Consider the following 27760-nt stretch of genomic DNA (forward strand, 5'->3'; position numbering starts at 1 on the left):
CTCTTCAGGTTATTTCCCCAGTTTTTAACCTCTTCCTGCAAATTACAATATGTGTAAAATGGAGGAACTATGTTCTCTACACTATTTGTACCCTAGGCAATAGTAAAGCGTACTATAGACATGAGCTCTTCCTAAATATTCTATGACCTTCCCTCAGTAGCTTTCTTCTGTATTATGTTCCCTGAGGAGTCAGAATCAGGTTCCCAATCCAGCAGTACCTACTTGAGAAAGAAGAGCGCATGATGATTTTGATAACTGCTAGATTAGAAAGTGAATATGCCTTTCTCACTGCCAGAGACGTTGTCTGTGGCCAAAGGTGTCCCCATTTCCTATCGATGTACACATAGAACTCTCATTAAAACTGTGGAAGTTTTGAATGCACTTCTCCAAGGGTATGTGCTAAAAGATGAACATTCCTAAAATAAACTCCTTTTACATCTAAATTGCAACTTGCAGGAGGTCTCACTCCTGAGCTGTGCACAAATAAAGAGGAGGAAGACTCTCCTGTGGATAATGAGTATATGCAGAATTCTTTAGTGAATAATCACAGATACTGGTTAAGGCAAAATGCAGCTGTGCATGCATAATAGGAGTCACAAAAAGCTGTGCTGTTAGGAGCATGATTCGCTGCTGTGGGTAAAAGAAATTAATCTGGAGATGAAAATGTTATTATGGCACTGGCTTAAGAAACTATACAATAAACTTAATGTAATTACATTTAATATAAATTTAAGAATGTAGCATAGTCACTGGATTTGAACAAGATGATTCTAAGAGAATAGGAAAGACCCATGATGGTAATTATTTAATAATGCCTCAGGAAACATCTATTTAGAAAGTTGGATATGCTTTTCAAAAACAAAGAAAAGAAAGTTGAATATGCTCAAAAAGTTAAATACAAACAATAAATTATTTACATTTAGGATGGGTAGGTTTTGAAAACTATCATTTTGCTGACTAAGATCACACTCTAATCTGGATTTGCCAAAATTGGGGCTTGGGACCAAAATCAGGCTTGCATAGAAGAAAAGGAGAAAAGGGATTGGCCCTTTGACCCTCATCTTGCCCCTTACTCTTTTGTTTACTTTGTCACTGTTCTTTCTTTTTTGTCTCTGCACTTCTGCTTTCCTACATTCTTACTCCCCCCCCCACACTCCATTTATATTTGACCTTTTCCTGTTCACCTGCATCCTTTTCACCCTTAATAGCATCCCTCCTCTTTTCCTATATCCTTACCCATGATATTCAGGGAGTTAAAGTTTTTATGTTATTTCATGTAGATGAAAAACAGGAGAATGCAAAACCTGTATGCCAACCCTCCTCCATCTTCTACCGTCTTCAAGGATTATTGGTAGGTAAGCAACAGGTAAATAAACACCAAAATTTAGCAAAAATTGGCTAAATTGGCTGTTGTATGTTATATAATCAATTAGTCAAGAGAGAAAAACTGGGAAAAACTATCATGATGGTGTTTTTTTTTTAATGTTTATTTATATTTGAGAGAGAGAGAGAGAGAGCATGAGCAGGGGAGGGGCAGAGAGGGAGGGAGACACAGAATCTGAAGCAGGCTCCAGGCTCTGAGCCATCAGCACAGAGCCCAACACAGGGCTCAAACCCATGAACCTTGAGATCACTACCTGAGCTGAAGTTGGTCGCTTAACCAACTGAGCCACCCAGGCACCCCATGAAGGTTTTTATAAGTATCTTGTCCTCTGAATGTGAGTCTTGAACTCAGGACCCCAAGATCAAGAGTCACCTGATCTACCACCTGAATCAGCCAGTCACCCCAAACTATCATGATGTTGATGAAACAGCAGGTACTCAACAGAGCTGAGGGCGAACCTTAACTCTGCGATATACAGTACTAATTTGTAATTTATGCTAAAAATAGCTGTTGGACTTAGCCTTAACATATTCTACAGTCTATTTCTCTCTTACTCGATTATCTTTTGTTTTTATTTTTTAATTAAAAAAAATTTAATATCTATTTATTTTTGAGAGACAGAGAGAGCGAGAGCGAGAGCGAGAGAGAGAGAGAGAAAGAGGATAAGCATGGGACAGGCAGACAGAGGGGGAGACACAGAATCTGAAGTAGGCTCCAGGCTCTGAGCTGTCAGCACAGAGCCCGACTTGGGGCTTGAACTCACTATCTATGAGATCATGACCTGAGCCAGAATCAGAAGCTTAACCGACTGAGGCACCCAGGTGCCCCTATTATCTTTTATTTTTTAAATATAAAAGATATGTTTTTAAAAGGGTATGTAGTTTTTAAAAGGGTATGTAGTTCCCTAACTAAGAAGTACAACTATAAGCCCACAGAACTTCCATAAGAAGTATTCTGCCCACGGAAATATACTAATTCCGGGAACTGGAAGCCCCATTATGTAATTTAGTTGATAAATTCATCCCATCAACATAGAGTTCTACTATAAATGTTTGAGTATGCATGTCTCATTACCACCAGCCAGTGAACTTGGTTTCAGAAGACTGGGACGTGTAACTCACCACAAGAACAGAGAAAGCGTCTTTTAGGTAAATGTTTCTCAAGCCTGGCCACATATTTGAATTACCTGGGGATCTTTTAAAAAGTACATGTTTTGTCCCCACCTCAAAGTTGTCAAGGATAGGGTCTGGGCATCAGTATATTTTAAAAACTTCCCATGTCTTTCTAAAAAGTGCCCCTTGATATATGACCATCTGGTATAAGTAATCGGGTTACATTTATGGTTGGAAGCTCCAGGGAGGTCATAACCCTACAATTCGTTTCTCAATAGGCAAGTTGAGAGATGTAATCATTCAATTTCTGTATTAAAAATTTTGGGGCTCGGGGCGCCTGGGTGGCTCAGTCGGTTAAGCGGCCGACTTCGGCTCAGGTCACGATCTCACAGTCCGTGAGTTTGAGCCCCGCGTCGGGTTCTGTGCCGACCGCTCAGAGCCTGGAGCCTGTTTCAGATTCCGTGTCTCCCTCTCTCTCTGACCCTCCCCCGTTCATGCTCTGTCTCTGTCTCAAAAATAAGTAAACGTTAAAAAAAAATTAAAAAAAAAAATTGGGGGCTCTAAGTTGTTGGTGTGAGATGTCAACTACACGAGCAACATACTGTCGGTCCCAGTACCTGTCATAATTGTTTGGATGCCAGTCTACCTTCATAATTCTCCCTAAAAGCATTTGAGCCCATATAATGCCTTTATTGTGTTTTAAAAAGCTTTCCTCAACCACCATTTTAGCTTTAATTATTCCATCTTCTTTCTGTCAGTTCTGTCTGTTGGCAAGGTCTGTCTGTTGGTGAAGCATCATCCCTGCTATATGAAAAAGATGGTCGTTAAGGAAACTGACTATTATTATAATGCTTTTGAGTTGTGTTCCCTCCAAGGTTACCAGGTTGTCTTCTGGAACTGATAAAGTTACCATTAATCATGAGAGAAGAAAGTTACTATTTCCCCAATCTATGCTGCTGCCACCACTCAAAGCATTATTAGCACAATTGAATAAACCACTACCACTTTCTCAAGCTTTGTTATGCAGCTGGGTCAATTTAGTGTTTCATTTACTGTACAAATATTTAATTAAACTTTAATAGGTGTCAGGTTCTCTGCTAGAAGTGAGAAGTAACTGTTTCTGTAGTCAACAATACTTTTAGTGCAGTTTCTGCCTTCTGTTGACATCCACAGAAATAACATGGCAACCAAAATCATTGCCCTGCCCTAACTTCAGCTCACCCAAGGAGAGAAAATTCCTATTTCCACTTTTGTGACACCTTCTTTTATTTTGGTACAAAAGCGCTATTGGCTTGTTATTGGACTCTTCTCACAGCTTTTTCATTTGAAAATGTTTTTGACTGGTTCTTTTTGTTTGTTTGTTTGGTTGAACGGTCTACTTTATTCCCTAGGGAACTTGAAGAGCTGTGTGCTTATGTGTGAAATGGGAAAGGGACTTTTATTCTGAATGACATGCACCATGTTCTGTTAAATAATGTCTGTTTGTTTGTTTTCCTTTTCCCCACAAGCTGAAGACATTGGTCTTGGAAAAAATCCTCACCATCTGTTCCTCAATCCTTTATGCTGACAAACTCTGAGAGACATTTTGTGGACATAGGGGAATTATATGTAGGCTCATGATATGACACTTATAATTAGATATAATTATTTCATTGATCATTTATTACACATTTGTAACTTTAAATTTTATTACTATTTACCGTGCTTTAATAATATACATTTGTTTTTATAAGAAACTATTTAAGAGGCACCTGGGTGGCTCAGTTGGTAAAGTGTCCAACTGCAGCTCAGGTCATGATCTCACGGTTTGTGAGTTCAAGCCCCACGTGCTGACAGCTCAGAGCCTGGATCTTGCTTCAGATTCTGTGTTCCTCTCTCGCTCTGCCCACCCCCCCAACTCGTGCTCTCTCTCTCTCTCTCTCAAGAACAAATAAAACGTTGAAAATTTTTTTAAAAAAGAAACTATTTAAAATGGTTATATAATACATTCCATATAACACACCTCTTAGTAACCAGCGAGAATATTGTAGGGAAGGGTGTTTGATTTCTTGTCTGAAGTATACGATGTCTGCAGACCAGTTGTTGGAATGTATCGGAAAGAGCTTTTGTGTCTCACTTGAGAAAAGTAACAAAAATGAATATGCAAAATAAACAATAGCTTATCAGCACATCTTATTCAATATTCTAGAAAAGTAGTTTGTAGTCATTATCTAGTCTGTATCAGTATTATCAAACTTGGCAATACATTATGTATACAATCTCTACATTTTTACTATTAGGATCTATATAAACAGAAAACACTATGGAGAGAGTAAAGTCTTTTATTTTGAAACCCAAGAAATGCAATGTATGAACAGCAAAAGGCAGTGGGAGACTGCCAGCCTCTCCATTGATATAGCTCTTTTCATTTTCTCCTGGGGTCTTGCTGGTCATGGGATTGTATCAAATATTCTTAACAGCATGAAATAATCAACAAACCGGAACTAGAGAAAGAGCAAGATCAGTAGGTAGGAAAATGTTCTGATGGATTAAAAAAAATAGTTATGAAATTTGGGGATACAAAACTCTCTCTTATAGTTCTATTAAAAATATGTACTTATAAAATGATTTTTAAAAGCATCATGTGGGTACCTTAAAAAAAATCCTACCCTTGCTCATACTTTCCTGGATGTGATTTATAACACAGGAGCTTCTCAAGTCTAAAACTAGAGAAAAAAAACTATGTTTAGGAAAAGCAGCTATTTTAGTAACACTTTTCATTTGCCCTTAAATCTAACATCTTAGAATTATAACCAAGAGGAATAATACAAAATATAATAAACCTCATACTTCCCCAAAGTTTCTCCAATTCACTTCAAATTCTTTTTCATGAAAGTTCTTTTTTCTCACTCATATATCACATATTATAGTCTCAGCACTCTGCCTACATGCACTTTCTAGGGAAATGTTCCATGTGATACATTTGTATCATGGGGGTCTACAGACTTAATGTAAATTTGTAGTTCCCAGTGAGAAATTTTTAATTTTATACTTTCACTTTTATAATAATTTATTATTAAAACAGTATGGATAACCCAAATAGAAGATTTTTTAAATGCTACATGATTTTAGTGGGGCAGGTGGTGGTGGGGGGGCTTGTATTTGTCTTTGTTTTTCGATTTTGGTGTTAGTTCCAAATGATGATTTTCACCATTAAAAAATTAGTAGCAAGAAATAGCATTACCTTTCAGTTTTTGTTAAAGGTATGGTTACATCAAACTTTACCACTGATTATCTCAAATTAAATAATACTCTTTGCATTGCAATAGATTTTCATGACAATAGTCTTGAATGAATCACCTCTTTACATGTTCACACCCTTACAGCATGACTTCAATGCTGACTAGCAATCCATTTATGCACCTCTAAGAACAGAACTGGCTTCTGTCTCACGCTGGCCAACAGAATGTGGCAAATATGATATTGTGTGAGTTTGACTCAAGAGGTCTTGCGGTTTCCATCCCTGCCCTCTCAGAATGCTTCACCATCATAAAAGAAAGAGTCTAGCCTGACAGTATATAAAAAGCCATGTGGATAGGAACTAAGACATCTCAGCTGAAGCTGGTACCAACCACCAGACTTTGTAAATGAGGCCATGTTGGACAATCCTACCCAATTGCCTTGTTGATGCATAAAATTCTGAGGAAACTGTTTTTAAGTCATTGAGTATAGAAGATAACTCATGTAGCCATATTCTATTTTTAAATATTAATATATTTTCCATCGTTATATGAACATCATATTGTTAAACGTCATATCATTAAAACATCACATCTTTAAAATTCCCTAATCCAAAGTTCCCTAAAAGTACTTAATTATAAGAAATAAAATATAATTTTTATTGAAAAAATGATAAAGAATAATTAATATTTTTCCATCTCAATATTACAGTTCACCCCGCCAATATTTGGGGGAAAGTTTTTGACTCTTAAATATTTTGGGGGGCTCAGAGGTTGGAAAAATAGTTTTATCTTGAATTCTGCGTAAGAAACTAGTATTAGGTGTTTCATGACAGAGAGAAAAACAAAATCTTCCATGATTCTTTACATTTCTGAAGGAAGATATTTGAAGACATATTTTGCTCACCATAAGAATGCATTTTAGGGTGGCTTGGGTGACTCAGTCAGTTAAGCCTCCGACTCTTGTTTTGGGCCCAGGTCATGATCTCACAGTTTCCAAGATCGGGCCCTGTGTCCAGCTGGGCTCTGACAGTGCAGAGCCTGCTTGGGATTCTCTCTCCTTACCCTCTGCCCCACCCCATGAGCATGCACTCTTTCTCTCTCTCTCAAAATAAATAAATAAACAACAACAAATAAAGAATGCATTTTAGGGAGAAACATTGATCCTCCACTTTCATATTGGCTTTTTACTATATAGTATCTTTGTTTATTTAACTATAAAATCAATAATCTTCAATAAAATATTTTAGACAAATGGAACTAGATTGAAAAAAAATAAGTATCTAACAGTTTGAATTGCGTTTCAGTAGAAGTTTAGAATGGTAGATATCAGAATATTATTAGAAATCAAAATGACCTCTCTTGTTTTGCTCTGGAAAAATATTGATGAGCTGGAGAGCTAATTGGGAGGGAGAAAGTTATCAAATACATTCTGTATGGGAAGTGATGTGGATAATGTAAATCAAAGACTAACAAGCAAGTAACTCCTTCAAGGAAAGAGCTTGGTTATAAACTATTGGAACCCTGAAAACTAGTGTTTGTTTTATCGTTATTTACATTCTCCTCTTTTAAATCTGCATTAAGAGATGCCTCTTTTGCATGACTATTTAAGTGTTCTGTATTAGGAACAATGATCTTTATACATATCCCATGTTAGTTTTTAATATGGGATATGTATAAAACAGTCTCAGCGAATAGGACGAGTTATCATTAGTGGGAAAGACTACTTTCATACTAGTTTACAATTTAAGTTTAGGTAAAGTATAGGTAAAGGTATGCAGAATGAGATGCCCCAGAATGTGCATAGAGATTATTTTGAGTTAAAAGAAATCAAACCCAGCAGATACAGGAAAGGCTTGCTGCCTTCTCCATTTACATTAGAAAGAAAAGCCTGTAACAGGAAGACAACTACTAACAGACTCTCCTTTACCTAAGGAACTGACCTGCATAACAGGGCAAATTTGTTTTTCCAAACATTTTTCACCTTCTTACAAATGAGTTTTCTCCCCTCTGAATCCTCAGCCTCTACCCCTCTCCTTAGCTCATATGAGCCTCCTCTTGTCTCACTGTCTTTGGAATCTCATGCCTGTGTGGATTCCCCATAGATACACCTATTAAATTTGATTTTCTCCTGCTAATCTGTCTCATGTCAAAATGATCCTAAGTCCAGCTAGAAGGACCACAGGGCAGAGGAAGTTCTTCTTCCTCCCCGATAGGTAAAACTCCGTTTATTTTTAAGTTTATTCTGTAAATAAATTATGAAAGGATACACACATGATGTCTTAGACATAACATCATGTAAACATAAAATTATTATTTAGAAACAAAATAATAAAATTTAAATATAGACATGATGTCTTAGACAATAACATAATGGAAACATAAAATTAAAATGATTATTTAAAAATAAAATAATAAGAGTAGAAATATAAAAATACAAAATATTAAGTTCACTTAACATTTTAAAGCTACGTACGATCTCTCAAGTGACACACAGCAAAACTATAGAGTGCTTTCTTGTCCTTGAGCTGAATTATCTCCATGTTATATAAAGAGTAAATATTTATACCCTCAGTTCCTACAATAAATATAGGCATGCCATAGGAGACATGATGTGAAAGCATTTGTTTATAACTACCTTAATAAATATCATTCTCCTGCCTAATCTTTATACTGTAATGCACTTTAATTTGACAATAGAATTGACTATCTCTTTCCTGAATTTAAAGGTATGTAAATGATGCAATTTTCACCTCAGCCAGAGACCTTTATTTTTCTTTGATTGTGTCAATGACACAGGCAGAACATAGCCAAAGCTTCAAAAACTTTAATAGTTAACCATTTATAAGAAGTGGCACCTTTTAAATTAGCAAGACACCAAAAAGCATCTGTGTAAGAAATGTCAGAATGAAATACAGCAAAGCTGGCTTCATACTGAGAATCTTTATCAGAGTGCATAAGTCTTTTCCCTTGTGGTCCTTATCCTAGCACGAAGATCATAGGGGAAATAATTGCTAAAGGGTGCATCCAGCTGAGTTTCTATTTTATCTTTACATTTACGAGAAAGAAGATAAAGGGCAGTGCTCAATCTAGCAAGATTAGAGTTTATGGTTCCCCTTGGATGTTAGTCTTGAACTTGGGTAATACAGGTTGCATTTCCTAACGAACTGACGATGTGTGAAGATGAACAACTTAAACCTTCTCTAAACAAAAAATATTTCCAGTGGAATACAAAGGCTCCACAATTAATTAGTCTTTTTAAGAAATTTTTTTATGGCTTGATTTACTCTCAGGTTATTAGGATATGCAGCCATATTCCATGTTTAACAAATGGGAAAAAAGGAGACAGTGTATTTCAACCTAATGGAGAATGAAGATCAAGGTAATTAAAACAAAATTGAATAAGGAAGACCAGAGATTCAGGGTGTGAGAGCACCTTTAATAGAATCATTTGATTGACCTGCTTCAGGAACAATATAACACAGTGTTTACTCAGAAAACTTTAGGTGTTTGGCAGAATTTGTCATTTTTGTTTTGGAATAGGGAATTTCAATGGTGGTATATACTAATAGGAAATAAACCAAAATAAACTCTAAGTACGCTCGAGCACATAGCTATATCATTAAAACAAATAGTTTCAAAGAGCTTACCTTCCTTGTACTTTAATTAATGGTCTCCTGCACAGCAAAAACTAAAGAAATCTGCACTTCATATTTATGTATTCATTTACTTATAGTCTGCTCTGGTATAGAAATGTTATAAGGTAGTTCAATATTATGTTAATGTGTATATCTTTCGTATTTTTGAGTACACGAAGATATCCTAAATTATCTAAGATTTCTCAAAATCAAGGAGTGTGTTAATCATTAGTTTATCAATGATTGTTGACTATTAATGGTTACACACCAGTACAGTGCAGATCAATACTTTAAGTTTTACATTCTTTGATCGACAGCATGTAAAGAAGATAGTGTAAATAATATTACCTTAGATAGGTGGGTTTTACAAAATCCCACTGTATTGAAATATAAATGTTCTTAGTTTAAGATGCAACTATTTGAAAGTGTTGTGGAAAAAGATTTACTTGTGGTTTTTCAAAGTTACCAGTTAATTTCTATTGATCAGCTGTAACTGACATGGATATAAATTCAATTGTTTCTATGAATGGATTGATATCTAGATTAACATCCTTAAAACTGTCAATAAGAATTTGTTCTTTAAGACAGATAATCTAAAATTTTACCTGAATTTCACTGAAAAATAAAAAGTTTAGAGAAGTACATGAACACATCAATGACTGCAATACTCAAAGGGAATCTTTCTAGAGTATTAACTGTCAACTGTTTTAATCAGTGCAGCATAAAATCTTGACAAGGTCAGTTAAAATGACTTTCCAAGTATTTAGTATCTATGTCATATGCATCAATAATTAATTCTGGATAATTTTATGTTTTAGATGACAGGCTTGGATAATACGAACAGTACAGACTTTAAAGAAAAAGAAAAAAAATGGTTCTCATCCCAAATGAACTCTCAACTAGGTGTGAAATCTAAGGACTAATGACCTACCTTCATTAAAGACTTATTTTCTTATTTGTAAAATAGAGGTAACATTTTACACATGACTGTTAAGGAACATTTAACACATTGATTCTTACATAGCTTACATTGCTAAATAGCAAATAAAATGGCCATTTACCAATTTTTTTTTCTTTTGTTTCTAAGAAAGTGGCTTTCTGTAAGTTTTTTTTTTCCAATTCAAATGTTAAGACAGAAATTAGTCAAGCATAAAAATATTCACAATTTTACTTGTATCCATATAGTATTACATTTGTAAACCTGGTAATATTGACAGTCGAGTTTTATGTCAGCATAAAGTGTGTAATTGTCACTGTGAATGCAAAGCAAGTAAAAATTAGGGGCTTAAATAGGAGAACTAAATAGGACTGTTAATGTGCCATCAAGTTCATGTTCGCTGTGTCCTAGATGCTTAGATGCTAAGGGCTGAGAAAGGAGTTTGCACACACACACACACACACACACACACACAACCTGTCTTCTGCCTAATCTTTCCATGATTTTCTCTTCCCTGAATTTTCACTCTGAAAATGATGCAGTTTAATACATACTTATGATCAGAAAGTGTCAAGATGTACTAAGCTTAAATGTATGAAAGCAGGTTTTAGAGACCTAGTGAACAGGTGAAAAATGCTAAAAGCACTACAACCTACTGTGTTGTCTTTGAATCTTGTTTATTTCATTTCACTCTTCCACACTCAAGTGAAATCTTTCCCCTCTGATTTCGTTTGTTCTTCCACTCATCCAGAATGAGTCTCCCATGAATTCTTTAATCATGAAAGCATAGCTTGGATTCCTTATATTAAGTCCTTGGTTACAACTCAAATTTACATATGAAAAAAAGCTATCCATGTTTCTTTATTTACACATTTTTGGCAAAAATATAAGATGTTTAAAGCACTTGGGTGCTGTGTGTATACTGTTTATTTCATATATACGTATTCTTTGGAATATATCTGCCCTTAAAATAGTTTCAAGATTAATATTCTTCCTCAAATCATAAAGAAGCTTAAGACTTGCTAATTTATATTACAATTATGAAAAGTAAAGAGAGAATCCCTATATAACATTTCATCAGTGACATCTAAGCATGAGTGTTTGTGTTTACAATTTTTTCCCGAGAATTATATTATTAAATAATTATTATTAACAGAATGTCTGTTAATGATGATACTTTTGTGTTTACTAATTAACAAAATGTGTAAAAGTTGAATGCATTACATAAACTCCAGTTAAATACTTTTCTATTCAGTGACTATTCAATGCAATAAAACTCACTGCAATATTATTTGACAATATGAAATAGTTCTAAATATAACAATGTTGTAGGCATATAATATCAACTTATAAAATAAAAATGAAATATTGATATTTGTATATATTAATATATTAGAAAATATATTGGTAATCTAACAAAAGAGAGCAGTATTTTGACTTTAAACAGAAAGAAAACATATAATAATCATGCCAGATAGTCAAAATGAAATGTATAACACTATATTATTATTAATTCAAACAATATCTTAGTTCTATTTTCTCTAATAATAAAAGTGAAATCCTAAGATTTACCATCCTGAGAACTTGTGGATTAAGTATTACTAGACATATAAGGATAATTCTGTTGGGTACTTTTTTTGGAATAAAAGAACTTTTCAAAAATTCCCTCAAATGATTTGAGATTTTGATTTGAAAAATAATTTTATTCATTTAAAAAAATTTTAATGCTTATTTATTTTTGAGAGACAGAGCATGAGTGAGGGAGAGCAGAGAGAGAGGGAGACACAGAATCTGAAGCAGGCTCCAGGCTTTGAGCTGTCAGCACAGAGCCCAATGCAGGGCTTGAACTCATGAACTATAAGATTGTGACCTGAGCCAAACTCTGACACTTAACCAACTGAGCCACCCAGGCAACCCTATTCATTTTAAATGAACAGTTTAGTGCAGTCATATAACTGTAGAAAGAGAAAAAAATAAAAAAAAATTAGATTTCAGTGTAGGATAGTTATTGTGCAATATTTTATTTGTGTTTGCTTTCCCCACATATGTTACCTTCCCTAGCTTGGTAAAATCGCCTGGGACTATCTAATGCCTGACTTCCTGACCCCAGTCTTAGTTCCTTTTCAGCTACTATGACATCTTGGCCAACATATTAATATGTGTCTCCCCTATCTATTTTTAAATCCTTACTCATGATTTGCTTTTTTAAAAGACTTTTTAAAACGTTGATTTATTTTTGAGAGAGAGTGTGGACACATGTGTGGGGGGGAGGGGCACAGAGAGAAGGGAAAAGAAGATCTGAAGCAGCTCTGTGCTGACAGCAAAGAGCGCATTGCAGGGCTTGAATTCAGGAACCAGGAGATCATGACGTGAGCCAAAGCTGGATGCTTCACCAACTGAGCCACCCAGGTGCCCTTACACATGAATTGTTTTTATAAGATTTGAAAGTATGACTTCATTTCATCTGCATGGTAACTTTAGACAGTAAGATATTAATTCCCATTTTATAAATGAAGGCATTGACTAACAGAGAATTTAAATAGCTTAGTTAGGAGCACCTGAGTGGCTCAGTTGGTTGTGTGTCTGACTCTTGATTTCAGCTCACTTTGTGATCCTAGGGTCCTGGGATTGAGCTCTGCGTTGGGCTCTGTGCTGCATGTGGAACCTGCTTGGGATTCTCTCTCTCTCCTCTCTCTCTCCCTCTGCCCTCTCCCCCTCCTGTGGTCTTTCTCTAAAAATAAAATATTTTTCAATGTTGTTTATTTTTGAGAGACAGAGAGAGACAGAGCGCGAGTTGGCGAGGAAGAGAGAGAGAGGGGGACAGAATCTGAAGCAGGCTCCAGGCTCTAAGCTGACAGCAGAGAGCCTGATGTGGGGCTCAAACTCACTAACCGCGAGATCATGTCATGACCTAAGCTGAAGTCAGACACTTCACCGGCTGAGTCACCCAGGCCCCCCAAAATAAAATAAATCTGTAAATAAATAGCTTAGTCAGAGTTTTGCCAAAAATAAAATATGCAGAGACAGAGTACGCTTTTCTTTGTTCGAGCTATAATCTCTCCCTATGTATGGGTTCAATTCTATCTGCCTGTTGCACACTTTCATTTCAGCAATTGATCATTCACGGTCTTTTAAAAAGAAGGAAAGGAGGAAAGGAGGAGGAAATGAGATAAAAGAGACTGTAACTCTCTTCTACTATCATATATTTTCCTATCCTACATCAACTTTAAAAGGCTGCATATTGCAGAATTTATAAATTCAAATGCCTAGAAAGGTCTTTTGGAAATATTATAAGCAAAGCAGTTCTGTATTGAGAAAGATGCATAACAAGTTCATGGCGGAGATGACCTCAAGCAGGGGTCTACAGTTCTGTCAAATATTGTTTCAAGGAAATGTGTGCAGAAATGGCTAAATCTTCCAATTTTTCAAAGAAAGCCATATATCCAATTTTTTATGCAAAACCTCCTAATTATAAATTTCACAGTGAGTTGTAAATACGACCAGTTTATAACTTCCCATCTATGGTCTCTACCTTCACTTTTCCCAGACTGTTTACTGTTTAACTCTCTGATTTCTGGAACCTGCCACTACCACTCCATAATAATGGAGGTTGGCAATGCCTTCGTGTCATCTTTTGAACACATTTTAATTCACATCTTAAACAATCACGAGCAGTTCAGAAGTGTGTTTATTGAAAGATTCCTTAATTATTACAATCACTCAAAATAAATGGTGATTATGTGATATGATAGAGATGGTAATTATAATTAAAATGACAACCATATTTAATATATAAATATATCAAATTAACTCAATACTAATTTCCTTAAATTTACACAATGTTATATGTCAAGTATATTTCAATAAAAATTTTAAAAAAGAGATTCCTTCATTTGCCTTTGTATCCTTGTCTACTGTCTCCCTTGTCAATCTCGTCTATTACCACATTTCAGTTATTATCTGTCATGCCAATAAACTCTCAACCTTAAGCATTTAACATAGATCCCTGTTCATTCCTTATAGGAGTATTGGTATATCCTCATATTCCTATATCCAGGGGACAGCAAAAGTGTTAATTTCCCAAACATACGCCTGGTGGTTATTTTTTTTAACCTCACTAAATATCATTATACTTTTATAGCACTATTTTTGTTTCCTAGACCTTTATTGTTTTATTGTACCTTTAATTATACATTCATGTCTGGATAATGTAATGTATCCCCTACTAGACATAATTTCTATAGGGACAATAATTTTTTCTTTTATCTTTATTGTGACATCTTAGTACCTAATATACTGCCTAGCATGCCATACGCTTGTCAGTAAACAATTTACTGCCTCTCAGCTCCAAATTTCCCCTTCAGTGTATGCTCTGCCATAATGGGGGGAATTCCTCCTTTATGTGTTTCTTTCACAGTGAGCAAGATGTTAATTAAGGCTTCTCAGTAGAATATGCTGGAAGGACATTGCAGGAGAAAGGCCTGGCCTAAAACTTCTGACCACTCAACAGCAGGTGCACAGTCGTGGGTGTGGGAACATGCTGCCATGTTCTTTCCCAGACAGAGGAGTTTCTTCAGCAACCTTACAATCTGGGCCTGGTCTGGTGACAACCTTCCCACAGGATTTTCTACACTGACACCATGAAGAACTCCACGCTTCCTGTCTGCACGGGTGCCCCAATTTTCCACTGGTACCCCAGTACCTTCGTTTGCCCTTAGCTTAGTCTTTCCACACACCGACACTTGGGTCACGTGAATGAGATTCCACCGTGTGCCACCTGTGCAGAGGATACTGCTCTCTGCTTGTCCAACAATTAACAGACTGGCTCTGACCCAGCAAATCTGTTAACTTCTCTGCTATTTTGGGGGCTGCAACTGCCACCTTTGCCAACAACGGTTGGGGAGGGAGACACTGGGAGTAGCCTTATTTAATTGGTAAAGTTTAGGTCATTTGCCCAAACAGATACAGGCACACCTTGGAGATACTGCTTGTGGGTTCAGTTCCAGACCACAGCAACAACGCGAATATTGCAGTAAAGCAAGTCAAATGAGGTTTTTGGTGCATATAAAGTGCATATAGAAATTGTACTTACACTACACTGTAGTCTAGTAATTGTGCAATAGCATGCCTTTTAAAAATGTACGTATCTTAATTAAAAATACTTCATCGCTAAAAAATGCTAACCATCAACTGAACTTTCAGCAGTCATAATCACTGATCACAGATCATCATAACAGATATAATAATAATGAAAAAGTTTGAAATATTGAGAGAAGGATCAAAATGTGACACAGAGACACAAAGTAAATAAGTGCTATTGGAAAAGTGGTGACAATAGACCTGCTCAACTTGCCACAAACCTTCCATTTGTAAAAAATATGCAGTATCTGTGAAGAGGAATGAGGTGAGGCACAATAAAATTAAGCTTATATTTATACTGATGATCTGTCATTGTCAGCTTTTGTAGTGGGCAGCAGGTTCTACACTGCACCTGCAATCGTAAAGTGGAAAGTTTCTTAATTGTATGAACAGGATTCATACACTGGGCAGCCAAAATACATACACGTACACATACATATGTTCTCACTACATATATGCCCAAAGGTGTTTGTTTCGGCATTCCATGCAGTAGTAAAAACTCGAAAAAAAGTCTAAATGTTGATCAATAGAAGAATGTTTGAATAAATTGTGACATGTCATTGGTAGACACTATTTTTGGCTACCCACATGCTAATCTCAATAAGCTACTGTCATTGGCATTCTACTGTAAAGAATAAACACCATAAATAATTCTGAAGTATGTTTTTTGTCTTGGAGTGACCATGTGAATTACATATTAGCCAATGACATTTGAAGACTGTTACTGAATTTAAAGAGGTCTGCTGTGTAGCTTCTGAGAAAGCTATTTCTCTCCCTATATAAAGGCTTGCGTCTGTGTTTGTGTGTGTATGTGTGTGTGTGTGTGTGTGTGAGAGAGAGAGAGAGAGAGAGAGAGAGAGAAAGAGAGAGAGAGACAGAAAGACAGAGAACGAAAGAGAAATACGGAGGGAGAGAGAGAGAGAGAGAGAGAGACAGATAGGTTCTACCTACCTACTTCCTGCTTAAGAATAAGGGCATGATGCAGTTAATTTCAGCCAACTAGCTTCTAATTATGAGGTTACAAACCTAAGGATAAATGCCAAGGATCAGTGATGGAAAGAGGTGAGACTGGATTATGACATTACTTAGCATTGGCCTCTACTGTCAAATTCTTATTATTTGAGAAAATAATCACCATATTTAAATAGGGAATTGCTGAGAATTTCTAATAAGTAAAAACTGAATGAATCCTTAATTTATTCCATATTTATCCGATAGACTATGAAACAGCCCTTAAAGATTGGATCAATGTCAATAAATCTTAACAGTAAAATATTGAGTGAAAAAGTACTGTGTTTGATTTGTATGATAGATTTAGTAATTAAGAAAAGTAAAAAAAAACAGCGCTACATATTTTTATGGGTGCACATGTAATAACTACATGAAATATGAATAAGAAAGTTGCACAGAAGGTGAGAGAGAAAATTGAATATCAGTGGATAGGATGGAAAGATCTGACATTGTCTTTCATATTTTATTTACGAATAATATGAAGCAAACATATAAAAATATTTAAATTCGTTGAATCTGGAAAATAGGTACATTGGTGTCTATTATGCTGTTTTTTCTATATGTTTGACATAGTTCACTTAAATATTTTTATCTTAAGGTGTTTGCAAAACAGTGTTCAATTTAATTCCTAATGTAACTTTGTAGAGAAAACATTATCTTTATATTACAGAATAAAATACTGAGATTCATTAAAATGATATGATATGTCTGTCAGTATTCCAATTACAGTCCCCCCTACCCCCTGCCTCCAAACTTGTTAATGTGACAGCATGGTGTATTTCCCATGGGAAATATTTACCTATCACTTAATAAAATTTTGTCCAAAGAATTCACTAAAAACATTTTCATAGCCTACATTCTTCTAATCGTCATATATAATTTGGAGCTCCACTATTGCTTATAAAATACTCTAGTATCGGTAGTTTAACTGATATTTCAAAGGTCACCCCACACTTAACTCCATTTCACAGATGTAAGGGATTGCTTAAGCTTTTTAAGAACCGGAAGTTTCTTCCTGGTTTACTGCTGTACAAAAAATGCTGCTGAAGAAGAAAAGTTCACCAACAATTATGTATTTCAAGGCAGACCCAAGATTTGAAGGGACAAATTAAGTGGCAAAGATTAGAGTGGGGTGGGGATATAAAATAATAACAAATATAATTCTTTTCAAATGATATTATATAACCTGACCTGTATTTACCACAAATCAAACATACATTAAGTATTTAATAGAAATCAGAAAACAAATGTTGCATGACCTTATTGAATTTGTAGAAGCACAGCGCTGGTGGCAGGGGTTGTGGGGGGAAATGAAGAGATAATGGTAAAGGGGTACAAAGTTTCAGTTAGGAAAGATGAGTTAGCTCTGGAGAGCTAATGTACAGCATAGTGACCATAGTTAACAACACTTTATCATACACTTAAAAGTGGGAAGAGGGTAAATCTTAAGAGTTCTCCCATGGACAAAAAAAAGGTAACTATATGAGATGAAAGATGTGTTAATCTGTTTGATTATGGTGGTCCTTTTACAACACTTATGTATTTCAAAACATCAGCTTGTACATCTTAAAATATACAATTTAAATTTGTCAATTATATCACAAAAAAGCGAAAAAAAGAAAAAGGGAAAAAAAGGCAGTGAAATGTCAGAACCTAAATATTCACACAAATTAAGAAATGTGTAATAACCCATTATATCTAAGTGCCAATTAAGAGGGAAAACATGGAATACAGGTGAAAGCTAAGTGAAGAAATGAAAAGAAGAAATTTTAATTTTACTTCACTAAAGAAAATAGAAGTAGCAAACGAAGAATTTTAATGTGTTGCTCTGCTAACCCAGAGTTGTCCCTCCTTTGGATTTGCAGGATATTTAATAATAGTGCCAACGAATTGCTTCTGTACTACTTGGAAAAGGCTGTGGCAATACTTTTCAGCTTAATTAAGATGGAGTTAATGTGGGTAAAATGCAAACTACTACAAGTGCAAAATTTTTCCGTAAATTTTGGCTGCATATTCTGTGTCAGACTCTAATCCTTAACATTACACAGGTAGAAAAGTGAGGAAATATAAATTGAAGTATCTTTTGTGGTTCAAACATTGCCAAAGGTGAGGGCTGGTCATTGTTAATTCTATCAAAAGTGAGAATTGTCTTACTGTATTACATGTATTTCCTATATATTTACATAAAAATTATCTCATATTTTAGTTCTTTGTAATAAGCTAATGTATGTGGGGATATAGGCATATGTATATATACACATACATATATATGTATATATATGTATGTGTATATATATATGTATGTATATATATTCGTTGTATAGGTAAGCGTATGTATTCATGCATACACACACACACACACACACACACACACATACAATTGCATACATATACACCATGGGAGGAGATTACTTGAAAGAGAAATGAAATTAAGATTTATTGAGTCTGTACTAAATGCCACATGACATACTGGATATTATATATTATTTCATGTAATTTCATAATATCTGTAAGGTAGGTTGCCATTATTATCCCAATTCTGCTGATAAGAAAACTGAGTTATAGTTTTATCAAGTACTATGGGAAGCATAGCCAATAACAGCAGAAGTATATTTAAAGCAAGATGCAAAGTTTCTAAAGTTCATAATTCTGACATATCATAATGTTTTAGGTTTGGCAAAACCACAAGTATTAGAATGTCATGGCATTCATCCATGTTCATATCCTTACAACTTATTAACTTGTTTCCTATACTTGCCTATACTTCTGAGCTTGTTTTCTCATCTCAAAAATGAGAGTCTTAATATAGGTTTTATTAGAGTGATTCTACCTTTATCCAAAAATTATCACTAGAGGGACAAAAAAGCCTAACAGCTATATATAAATGTATTAAAATTAAAGTATACCCATTGTTAATGTTTTTATGTTATTTATGTACTTTTCTTATGTGAACTTCATTTGTTTTTCCACAGGAAAAAGAATTCAAGTTAATTTGAAGATGTTTGCTTAATCAATGTCCTATACGCTTATTTTATGAATATAGTTGGCCATTTTACTTTATGTTATATTAAGATTTATGTATAACCATGCAATATGCACTAAGTGTAGACTCTTCTTTTTGATAACAGGAATGATACCAAAAAAAGGAAAGTTAGAGTTTCCTGGATTAAACTTTATATAAATAATATTTTTATTCTTTCTTGGAACTAAGATATCCGATATTTTCAACTAGATAAAGACTCTTCTCATTTTTTATAGTTTTCAACTAAATGTTACATTCAGTTTAACTATAAAAATGTTAAACTTCAAATACTCCACTATATCGCCTACAAGCCATGCATGAGCACACTTGACATGATGGTCAGAAAAACAAGTCTTTTCAAGTGGATACAGATGCCAGCTGAACCTGCCACAAGGTTACCTCTGGTAATAAATTTACTTTCCTTGAAGTAAAGAGATCGAAACACTAAATGGCATAAAGATAAAAGGTTGTCTGTGGAAGGCTTCATCTGATCAAGGTAAATACAGTCTATTCTTGACAGCAGGTCAAAATACGGCAATCTGGTATCTCAAAAAGTTTTGTATAATCTACTGTCATTTGTTTGTTATAGGCTTATGAGAGGCACGATGGGTAAAAGCTAGCTGTACTCTGTCTATACAAAAGAAGTAAACAAATCAAAGAAAAAGAAACTAAAATATTCCTACTGTCTGGCAATCAAATATATATCATGTTATATTCAATGTCTTTGATCATATTCCTTCAATTTGGGGTAAATATATATTTAACCTAATTATCATAGATGTAGTCATGAAGAAGCCCAGCTTTAATCAAATGTCCAAACCAAAAGAGAAATATTGAATGGTTAGTTTCAAGTCCTAAAAAAAAAAAAAAAGACATAAATGGAAGAAAAACCCTGAAACTACTTTAAAAAATTTTTTTAATGTTTGTTTATTTTTGAGAGTGAGAGAGACAGAGCATGAGTGGGAGAGGGGCAGAGAGAGAGAGGGAGACACAGAATCCTAAGCAGGCTCCAGGATTTGAGCTGTCAGCACAAAGCCTAATGCGGGACTCGAACTCATGAACTGCAAGATCATGACCTGAGCCAAAGTCGGATGCTCAACCAACTGAGCCACACAGGTGCCCCCTAAATTGTTTGCACTTTGGCAGAGCAAATAAAATCCTTTGTTTCTATAAAAGAAAAACAAAATATTTCTGGAATTGTAATATAACTGGTATGTAAGAATTATCTGTATCTCAAGGCAGATTAAAGACTGAATTAGGAAAGATATGACTGAAGGAAACAAAAAAAAAGTGGTAGAATAAGGAATTAATAGTGTAGATTTAAGTGGGAATAACCTCATAGTGTTGGAGAAGGGATATATTAGAAGGGATTATATTGTAGATTCGACAAGATTTGGACAAGGGTTTGGCTGAGTTAGATTGTAGAATTGAGCACAATTTGGAGATTTCTAAATTCCATTCCAGAAGATGGTGATACAAATAAACCCAATGGGTAAACAATTTGCTACAGACCTGCACAGCATTCATTCTCATGAATTCATAGTTACTGTTTTTTTCATGTATCTTTATGCCATATTGCCTCAGTCTTTTTGTTTCTTACCTTTTGTCCTTCAGTGCCTAGCACAATTTACATCTATTACAAAGCATTTCTTGGGGGAAATTAGTTGCATCTTTCCTGTTGGTACAGGACATCTTTAGACCACTTATTGCTGAAATTATGTTATTAGTCCCTAAACTGATGGTCGGTCAGCTTCATGAAGGATCAGTAGTAGGTATTTTTTTATTGTTGCAAATAGAAAACTATTTGTTTCGGTGTCCCATGTGTGAAATTTATTGTTGGTAAATGTGTGTTCAAATACCTGGTTAATAAATAAAATTAATAAATAAAAGGCATTAATTAACTTCTACGAATTTTAAGTATGTACTGCCTGAGTTATTACTGTGTGTAATGCAGCTGACAGCCTTTCTGGAGAAAGCTGAAATGGAAACACCCGGTGATTGAGTAATAAAGTCAGCTTAGATCTTTCTTTCATTTTTCTTCTGATTGCTTTTAAAGTTATTTTATTTTTTATATTTTCATAGAGTAAAAATTGAACTTTTAGCATCAATTGATATGAATCTCAATACATTCATGGGTTCATGTGACAACCAGAGCACTCTGGGTGCAGAACAGTTCCATCACCCCCAAAACACCCTCCTGATACCCCCTTTAAAGTCACACCCTTCTCCCACCTCTAAGTCTTACTGGCCACTGATCTGTTCTCCATCACTTTAATTTTGTTTCTTTGTTGTTGTCTTTTTAATTTCATATAAATGGAATCAAATATTATGTAACATTTGAGTCTTGCTTCTTTTGTTCAGCAAAACGTGCTGATCGTCAATTCTTTTTTATTGATAGACAGTAGTTCGTTGTATGGATACCACTGTCTCTTTGCCAATTCACTCACTAAAATACACTTGGTTATTTCCAGTGCTTGTCAATCAAGGAGAGAGCTGCTGTAAACACACTTGTACAGGCTGTATGTGTTTCACTATTTCTAAGCAAGGTTTTTTTTCTTTTTCCTTTCCTAGGAACTTTTGGGTAGAGTCACATTTTTTAAAAAACCGTAACTCTTTCATAATGACCAGCAATTGTTTGACCGATACATCTATTTATTTATCAAATAATTTTTGCTGTATCTACCACAAGCATGTAAATCCCATGAGATCAAGTGTTTTGTGCAGTGCTATATCACTAATAGTTCAGAAAGTGCCTGGAACTGAGTGAGCACTAAGTAAATGTATATTTGTGAACGAATGTGTGCATGTGTGTGTCTGTGTGTGATAGAGAGCGAGAGGGAGACATCTTAAACTTCCAGCTCATTATTCCAGAGAAGAGTAACCATAAACAAGGTATGCTAGTTTACAGGAAGGAATGCAAGAGTAGCTTTATTTGGAGAATCTGTATTTCCTGATATTCAATGTTATCTAATATATAGAATTTTAATAGGAAGTTAATAAGTCAGAAGTAAAACAAATTAGAGTATCAGGGAAAGTATTTATCTGCTTACGTTTCAAAACCCCAGGAAAACAAAACAGCAGCATATATATTTCAGAGTTTAGCTGTTTTTCAATTTCATTTATGTATTTCATCAATGTATGAAACATATATATTATTCTTAAATACTTACATATTTTCTTAAATTTGCAGAGCAACTTAAAACCATCTAAAATTGTTGTTAACAGAGCTGAGAAATGGGAAAAAGCAATATGAACAAGGTTATACCAAAAAGCTAAGGATGATTTTTTTGAACACACTAATAAAATGTTTAAATCTGTCGTTTAAAAGAGGAAAAGAAGTGATTGATATCCGTACTTAACAGAAGTTAAGTGAATGAGAATTTTCTAACAATTTCACATTAATAACCATATAAATATAGTATTAGATATTTATAACATGTATGTCATAAGGGTTTTTTTTTAAATTTTTTTCAACGTTTTTTATTTATTTTTGGGACAGAGAGAAACAGAGCATGAACGGGAGAGGGGCAGAGAGAGAGGGAGACATAGAATCGGAAACAGGCTCCAGGCTCTGAGCCATCAGCCCAGAGCCTGACCCGGGGCTCGAACTCACGGAGCGCGAGATCGAGATCGTGACCTGGCTGAAGTCGGACGCTTAACCGACTGCGCCACCCAGGCGCCCCTGTCATAAGGGTTTTGACAAGTGGTTGAAATTTACCGTCTATCTTGATGAACCAAAGCAGGAAAATGTTTCAGGAGTTCATCAGTGCTGAGTGGCTGCTATCATCTTCTAATGTGGGGAAATATTTGCTGTTTACTAACTTACGGGATACCTGGGAATAGCTTTCATCAGGTTAACATTAACGAATCAGAATAAAAAAGAGTATATTCTTTAATTTGATCAAGGCCTAAGCTTGTTGTCTTATTCAGTCAAAGGAATGTGTTAACTAGGAAAATCTTTTTTCCCCTCTGAAATACATTTTAAAAAGTAGATGCCCATATCATATGTCCCATTATTTTCCAAATACTAGGATTTAAACTAGGATATACTCTTAATTTTAAACTCCTTTAATGCCCATGATGTTAGAGATTTCTTTCAGAATCACCCTTGTAATTTCTTAGGACATTTATCAAAATCTTAGCATATTGCTTTAGGTTGAAAATATATTAGTACAAATGTAACTGTAGTTCTGCGGCACAAGGTAGAAATACCCCAGAGTCTATGACTGGTCATTCTTATTCATGAGTATATCATAATAGGCTGATAGGCTACTTTTCCCAGGAAACAAATTTCCTTTTCCACGTGGTCCTTCTGATTAACTAGTATCTTAGCACAAGTAATGATACCAATAGCAGAAATTTGAGGTCCTAGACATTTAATCACTGACATAACCTAAGTGTGAAGCATTATTGGGGAAAATAGTAGGCTTCCGAGTTATTCATTAATCGATCAACAAGTATTTATAACTTTTATCGTTTGCTTGATACTGTGTGATGCTGCAGTGGGGGGAAGACCTCAACTGTGCTTCCGCTCCTGAAGGCAATTTCAATTTAGCAATATCTGTTATACCAGGGCCACTGAATGAATAAAATTATTCAACTGTGCTCTGTTTAATTCTCCAAGAGTGCCCCCCTTGGACACCATCGTTTTTATTTTTTTATACTAGTTTCCCTACCTGTAAACTGCTTCTCTCGTTCTTTTAACCAGGCTTTGAAGAGTAATGACATTGAGTGACGTTCCAGTTTCTGAGCTCAGAGTGAGAAGTGGCAGCTTTCACTTCCTGCCTCCTGAGCCACCCCATTAAGAACCCTGCCAGAGAGAATCCTGCTAGAATGCGAGAGACCACAGTGAAGAGCAGTAAGGCTCCAGACTGGTTAAGTGGAGAAGTGACGAGGTGAGAAGATCTGCTGGGCAGACCTCAAATGAGGCCAACAGAAGAACCATTTAGGTATGGCCCAGCCAACTTAGAGAATCAAGAGAAACCATCAAATGGTTGTTGTTTCAAACAAGTAACTTTGGATGAGGTTTCTTATGCAGCAATATGCAGCAAAAGATAACTGAAACAATAAACTGGCACGTTGACATAAAAGAAGAGTAAGGAACAATTAGATTGTTTTCAAATTCAGCTTATGTCCTAAAGATATTGGATTTCTGAAATCATGATGGCAGCACATTAGTGCCTTTTGCAGTGCACTCTCAGAGCAAATAAAGCTGCTGTGATTTGCCATTTCATTGACACAGGTGTCTCATCACAAAGAGAGGGAATAATAGTCTCTTTCTCACGATTCAGCTGAGATAATTGGTATATTCTTGTCAGTTAGGGTCAGCTCGTTACTGTAAAGATAAAGATTAAATGGAAGAATTTAGAACACCTACTTAGAGGCAAGAATCACTGGCTTATAAAGCCAGAATAGAAGAGCAAATTTCTTACGTTGTTTTACAAAAAACTATGAAACTCTGGTGTAAGCCTCGCTTATTAATAGGGTGGATTTAGAAAAAGGTAATGCTTTTTAAACCAGCCTATCAGAAATTTTGCTACCATCTCCAAAACAATGAGAATCACAGTGATTTTTCAGTGCCATTACAAAAGCATGGCATATAGGGAAATAAATCCATATTCAAAATAAATGACTATTCGATAAGGAGAAATTACTGTCCATCCAAGCAGGAAGGTTTCCAATGTAATCAACTATTAGCCTGGTAGCTAGCTGACTCCCCTTAGGAGAGGTTGTATCAGAGATTCAATATTAGCCTCTCTATTACAGATAAGATAGGAACTCATAACTTTTCATTTTGAAATTCAGACCCTTGACTTGCCCCTTCTCTCAAATTGATAAACAATTGCTCTGCCACAGAGTATGTATGCTGTGTGACATTTAATTCAGGAATTCTGCCGAGTGCTTTCATTTACATGGAAGGTTCAGTATTTTGTCTAAATTTTGAATACCTTTTGTATCATATTTATGTTTATTACAGGAACAGCCTTTATAATGGCAGTGATAGAATTTTAAAACAAAACTATTCTGTTTTTTCTCAAGCTTCTCAAGAATTGGTTAAGATCGCAAGTTAAGCTCTAAAACCTATTACTAGCATTTACCTCTATGAATGAGGATTTTGTCTTCCAGTATAATTATAATAAAAGGTAAAATAAACTTGAAACTAGGGTTAGCTAAAGATTGCAAACTTTGCCTCTGATCCACAATGCAATGCTTATCATAGATGATTTTTGTTTTAACACAATGTACATATTACAACTCTGAATTTATTAAACAGATATATAGAGTACCATACATGTTGGGAGACAATTATCTGTATAAATTATATGCTGCAGATCCTTTGAGCAAAGGCATTATGTAAAAGTAAGAATGTTTGTATAAGGAGATTTTCCAGAAGAGTAAAGTATAAAGACATCATTGACCTCAAAATGTTCCAGAATGTAAAGACCTTTCCTTCCCTTCAAGAAAGATTTGCTTACATTGATAAGCAAAATAAAGATAAGGAAATGAATTAAATAAACCAAAATAAAGATAAGCAAAATAAACGTAAGATAAAGTAAGTTAAGGCCTCTCTCTCTCTCTCTCTCTCTCTCTCTCTTTCTCTCTCACTCTCTTGCTCTCCAGAGCAGAATATGGACAAGATCACCAGCTGCTGTCTGTAAGACTGAAGTCGTACAATTTGGGGTCCCTCTCCTGTACTGCCCCTACTGCATGCATGGATAACATCTAGTCCTCCTGAAATGCTCTGTCAGTGTTTGTGTTCAGAGAATGACACAAAATTCAGCTTCTGATACAGCAATACCCTTTTCATACAGATTATAAATGAGTGGTTCCATGTTAAATATTATTTTAAAGTTTAGATTTATAGAAAATTTGGAAAGATAATGAGGAGTAATTCCTATGCTAATTTTTTTCTAATTTTATTTTCCCATTGTCATTTTAGCTATATACTTTTTGCATTTTGGAGTGGGTATGTCTTTTCTAGGATTATAATATAGATCCCTAAATTATACAGTTCATTTATTATTCCTGTTATACTACTTCATATAAAATGTAGAAACTTTGTAATTGGATAGGTTAATATTACTCTTTTATGTTATACTATGGTCGACAAATATTTTTGTCTGTATGTTTTTATACATGTATACATGTAATTGTGTATAATAACATCTACAATGCAATGCTACGAATTTTGCTGTTGATAGTTAATGTAGCACAAGGAACACAAGAGGAGTAATTTTTTTTTAAGTATAACCTTTAGTATGGATGCAGAGAGTAGTCATTTCTATGCATAACATTCCTGTCTGAGGTTGCAAAGTTCTATCTAGTATCATTTCCATTGAGGCTATAGGACATTTATTTTTAGCATTTCTTGGAGTGAAAGTCTTCTGGTGAAAAATTCTTATTTATTTTATTAATCCTAAAAAGGTCTTAATTTTTTTTTTTAATTTTTTTAAATGTTCATTTATTTTTGAGAGAGAGACAGAGCACAATCAGGGAAGGGGCAGAGAGTAAGAGGGAGACACAGAATCCAAAATCAGGCTCCAGGCTCTGAGCTGTCAACATAGAGCTCAACACGGGGCTGTAACCCAAGAACCATGAGATCATGACCCAAGCTGAAGACGGATGCTTAACCAACTGAGCCACCCAGGCGCCCCAAAAAAGGTCTTCATTTTTGAAAAATATTTCACACGTTGTTAAAATTCTGGATTGATAGTGTTTTTTCTTTAAAGATGTTGTTTTGTACTGTTTTGGCTTCCTTGGTCTGATGAGAAGTCAGACATGAATCGAATTGTTTCCCCACTCTATGTAATGTCTCATTTTTGTCTTACTGCCTTCAAGATTTGCTTGTTTTCTTCAACTTTTAGTGCTTACATGAGTGTTGCTTCCTTGCGAGTTTTTTCTTTGAGCATCTCATAGCTGTCAATTTTTGTCATTCACCAAATTTAGAAAACTATTTGGCTATTACTTATTCAAATAGTTTTTTCTTCTTACTGTCTTTTTCTTCTTCTTTTAGTCCACATGTCCAGATGCTGTGTAATTAAATATTATCCACCACTTTCTGGGACTATGTTCACTTCATTTCATTTGTTCTATATTTATTATCTGAATTCTTTCTTTTTTTTAAATATTTATTTATTTTTGAGAGAGAGAGAGAGAGAGAGAGAGAGAGAGAGAGAGAGAGAGACTGAGCGGCGGAGAGGCAGAGAGAGAGAGGGAGACACAGAATCTGAAGGAGGATCCAGGGTCTGAGCTGTCAGTACAGAGCCAGATGTGGGGCTCGAACTCACCAACTGCGAGA

At 35.1% G+C, this 27760-nt stretch overlaps 1 long non-coding RNA gene across 1 annotated transcript in view; it reads left to right on the forward strand.

Annotated features, from left to right (window-relative positions):
* The window catches only part of LOC111559890, a 129415-nt gene that overhangs the window by 80203 nt on the left and 21452 nt on the right, over positions 1-27760 (forward strand). Inside the window, exon 2 of the long non-coding RNA XR_006595438.1 lies at positions 24170-24356. This is a non-coding gene — a long non-coding RNA (uncharacterized LOC111559890). The remainder of the gene's footprint in view (positions 1-24169; positions 24357-27760) is intronic.

Source organism: Felis catus, chromosome A1 (assembly GCF_018350175.1).
Source record: "Felis catus isolate Fca126 chromosome A1, F.catus_Fca126_mat1.0, whole genome shotgun sequence".
Taxonomy (NCBI): domain Eukaryota; kingdom Metazoa; phylum Chordata; class Mammalia; order Carnivora; family Felidae; genus Felis; species Felis catus.